This window comes from Dermacentor silvarum, chromosome 2, assembly GCF_013339745.2.
Source record: "Dermacentor silvarum isolate Dsil-2018 chromosome 2, BIME_Dsil_1.4, whole genome shotgun sequence".
Lineage (NCBI taxonomy): Eukaryota > Metazoa > Arthropoda > Arachnida > Ixodida > Ixodidae > Dermacentor > Dermacentor silvarum.
In genome coordinates this window covers 234,201,297-234,205,899 of record NC_051155.1, presented here as the reverse complement: position 1 = coordinate 234,205,899, position 4,603 = coordinate 234,201,297, and the positions used below count along the sequence as shown (strand labels likewise).

At 44.3% G+C, this 4,603-nt stretch overlaps 1 non-coding gene across 1 annotated transcript; it reads right to left on the bottom strand.

The window, feature by feature from the left end:
• Positions 1-4,101: 4,101 nt before the first annotated feature.
• LOC119443295 (U2 spliceosomal RNA) lies at positions 4,102-4,284 on the bottom strand. Its single transcript, XR_005190239.1, has one exon. It is a non-coding gene; the product is annotated as a U2 spliceosomal RNA (small nuclear RNA).
• Between the last annotated feature and the right edge of the window lie 319 nt (positions 4,285-4,603).

Here is a 4,603-nt window from a genome sequence, read left to right as displayed (position 1 = left end):
CGCCTAATATCCTCCTAAGGGCACAGGACGCTGGCGAACAGCTGCACATTCTAACGCCCCCGATCAGGCATGAGATCATATGGACGCCTGGCCGCGCGGGTCTGTAAGGATACCAGGGAGAAGACAGGCTCGCTCGAGGTTAGACAAGACGAGCACCCGATCACCCTGCCCCTGTGGCACCCTTTCCAGTATCGTGTGACTATTCGTTCCTTCTAAACTATGAAAAGGGTACCCGAAGAAAATACTCTCCCCCTTAGCCTCCCCCCTACCGCAAGACCAAGAGCCTCCGATCTTCGAAGACTCACCGTGAATCTTACAATCGCTCAATAAAAGTTTTCATCCATCCATGCATTGGTGCATCAAACGCACTACTTGGCCATCGCGCCGGGCGGAAACAAGACGGCGGTGTCCTTGCTCTTTGACGAACATGCCAAAGACGCTCAATGTAATCAATAAGGATAATATATAAATTCACTATAGGAATATTCACTACAGCAAACCCACCATAGTGACAGCTTTGCTGGCGGCCATCTTCACAGTATTGGAAGGGCTGTGAATTTCTTTTCTTTTCGTTTTCCCGTGCACAGCTATATATCATGGATAGCCGATATCTTAATGCTAATGCACTCTTAGCATTGTCGGACTATTTATTTCTTGCAATCGAGCTATCTAGTTATACCACAAAAAACTTGGGCCAATCCCCGAGATAGTGCAGTCTAAAGATGTGGGCCGATACCGAATGTAGGGCCGTCAAAAATGTGGGCCGTTCATGTGGGTAGGCGCCACCAGGTATGGGCCATTGAATACGTGCCGCCCCTCAGTGTAGCTCCTCGACGCCAACTCGGGTATGTTTCATAGGGTATATGTTTGGACCATTGGGCATGTGACACTGAGTAAGTGCTGCTCTTCAATGAACCTTTTCGAATGTGTCACTTTGTATGCGCCAGTGGGTAAGCGCGGAAGAAAGTGTGATGTCCTATAATCTTGAGTTTAACAGTGCCGAAGGTATCGTATTGGTCAGTCCTGGTCGTTAGAACACACTTTACTGGGGGCCTGCCAATTGACAGGATGTTCACTTCGGCCGCCATATCAACAAGAGTTACCGGCTGACCTTGTCAAGGCTGTATGACATACTAATAATTGAATTCTATCATTTTCATGGCAAATGAAGGAGGCTTTCATATAAAGTTTACCCCCATCTGCAGTTTCCTTTCTAGACTGGTGCTGGCCGGGACATGAACTCTCTGATCGATCGTCTCAGATTGGAACTGACATATATACAGGTGGCTTTTTGTGTTTTGCACGTCTTTCGACTATTCTTCATGGACTAAGCCAGTAACATAACAGTTTCCAACGTTTTTCCAATTTTATCCAAGTGAATCACTCACACACGCCACTGAACCTACTAATAGAGTGTCGTTGCCTTTTTTTTCAACTTAATTTTCTTTCTCTTCATAACGAACTTAAACTAAAGCAGAATGAGCAATAGGAAAACCATTCCGCTTTCTTTTAACTCATTGACAGCTGGTTTCTTTGGTAGTTGCATTACGTCACTAAATTTTCACGTTCTTGGTTCCACTGGTTCTCTGGCGAATTGAAATGAGAAAATTTACAACTATGGATAACAGTACCAAATGTTGGCATACATCCAACTGACACAACTTCGTAATTACTTACATTTTAGTTCTGTTTACCTTTGCCAATGTAATGGCCAATCTAACATAAAATTGACAGTAGAGTATGAAATCTATGGCTTCTCGATTCTGGTGGCCCTTTCGCTAGTTGTATTGTTAGAAGATCCTGCAAATTCATTTCAAGTGGATGCGTCTTGCAAACTCACCGGCTACAATTCATAAATTGCAATATGTGTCATAAAGTAATTAACTAAGAAGTTCATTAGTAAATTTTTGTTAATTAGTTGAATGTGTGTTTCGATTTCTCATGCTATTAATGTCGGCCTCTTCGAAAAACCCAGCTCAACGATAAGAATTATGCTACTTGACACAGGCGATTTTTAAAAATTTCGTAAAACTTAAAAATGAACACCCCGTATATCAACAGTACTAACCAACTTATCCTCTTAACCAACGACTGCACTCGTGGTGTGGGCGACTTCCATGGTAGAGCGAGTTCGTGCGTGTACACTATTTAAGCTATCGAGGTGCGACTCATGGTCATGCAAGTCTACATACTAAGATGTTTCCCAAGACAGATCCTTTAATATTAGCAAAAGCAGGTAAAACACATTGGAAGGCCGGCTTATTCAAGCACGGCTTCATAATCACGTTCTCAGTAGAAATGAAATGATACGCTGACAAACGAAGGGACACAAAGAATGACTGAGAGTTAAATGTGCAGTTTAATCAGCGCGCGTTCCCACACATATTCTCGCAAACCAAGAATGGAGATTGCAATTTACGAGTATTTTGTGCTTACTTCGGCCACGCTTACGTTTCCAGGGCAAGCAGCGGTTGAAGCATGAATACTTGTCCACTTGAACAACTCATTAAATTATAACTACAGGATCATGTTTGCCGCCGGGAGTGTGAGAATATGGACATCGCCTGCATGTCCTCTTCATACAAGGAGAAAAACAAGGTATGAGTGAGATTCGGATGCCATGGGAACATCATTTACTCTCTGTGTATCACAACGCAGGCACCATTGTCGTCAGTCAACATAAATGCAACATGAATGACTTGTGACAAATTAAAAGAAAATTTTCACAAACAAAAAATATGCCTACTTGCTTGACACATCGCCAGACTTTGTTCCGAATGTTTGGTATCGTTTGTGAAAGAGATATAAAAGAAAAAAAAAGAAAAGCACGATACGAGGTGATTGATAATACGACCAAAGATGCGGCGTGCCCTACCCGAAAAAAGCCATTGGAGCACAAAAGGTGGCCGAGGTGAAATTTTTCATCTTGTCGAAGATCCAGAAAAGAAAAAGCCCAAATAACAGACACGCAGATATATCGCGAACCAATCGGGCAATGAAGATGAGTTACCGATGTTCAAGCCTATGTATAAAAAAGCAAGTGGTTGTTTGAAACGAACAGTTTCTTCCATACTCGGAGTAGTAGGTGGGTGGATAACCAACAACTTTTGTCAAAGTCGATTTATATTTCGTTTTCTGGTATTTGCTTTTCTCTTTCTGTTATCCAAGTGGTGAACAAAAACCAAAGCCCCTTGCTTAAAGAAAGATGGTTGAACGCGAAGCTTTCGCCCATGCAAACTGAATGGAAGTCAAAGTCCACAGCCAACAACCACGTAACGAACCCAAGAAATGCTGAGCGACCCGATGCGATGCATATATGATTTGATTGCGTATTTGGGATTGTACTTTTTGAACGTTGAAGCTGAATGAAGACAAATTTCGTTAGGTTGCAGGTTGCATAGCCTTTATTTTCGATCATGTAGCCGTTGATTACACGCACACACTCAAGCTTTCACGGAATGCATGCCGTTGCCTATACACGGGATCGGCTTACGGACACGATCGCGCTCGCGCTTACGCTCGCGTACGGCAGCCTCTTCTTCTGCCGTGCGCTGCACCCACGGCCTACCCATGGTGACGGCCGGGAATGCATTGAGCGACGCGCGTAATGCAATGCAGATATATACAGTTCGTCTGGGTAGCGTGGCGTTGCAGTTACCATTGTTGTTATCGGTACAACTGCGAATGAAAACTGTAGTGTCCTACAATTGTGTGCGCAGATGCGCAGACAGTTTCATTGTGTAAGTTGGATTTCCTGTAGTGCGTTTTCAGCGCTCACGGACGAGTCAGTGAGACATAGAAAGCTTCGCTTTAATAAGCAGCAAGAGTGACTCAAAATATTGATACTTTACTGAAATGCGCTGACTATGATTACAAACCTACACCGAAATTATTTTCTTTAATAGGAAAAGAGGAATGCAATTGCGAGTATAATTTCTTCGATCACAGTAAGGCGCATTTAAGTGGATGGAGACATTGTAATTTGGGGATACAGCGCTCGAACTGCGCGTGTGAAATTTGCACGCTCTCATACTGTTCAGCGTGACTGAATTTTGATGTTTTTACAGCGAAGCTGTATGTGGCTAGTTTCCAGCGGATCGATGTCCGTAGACCAAAAGTCCCTAAGATAGTGCAATACCGGGCCGACCCATGCCGGAGGTGAAGCAGGCTTCAAGCACTTCGCCAACTTGCAAAAATAAGTTTAATATCTTGGGTCCAAATACAACCCGTATCATATATCAAGCTGATAAGAACAGATACTGCACTTTGACCCGCACCGGCCATGTCTACGTTCGCACCGTACACGTGTATACGCCTTCCCGCGTATTCAAACTAGTGCCTACCAATCTGAATGTGTTCTGTCTCCTGACGTCATGCTATACGTGTAGACTCCTTTCCTCAGTTCTGCTGAGACTGTGATTTGGATAGGCCGCGTGTTGTATGGTCTGAAGAAGAACAGCACACCTACCAAGAACGACAGCGTGAACAGAAAAGGGAATGGAGGCGGCGGTGGCGGAAGGAGACCACCGACGATGAGCGGGCCGCGGACGCCAAGCGTAAGCGTGCCGCCCGCCAGGACCGCGAGGCGAAAAGAAATCTGAAC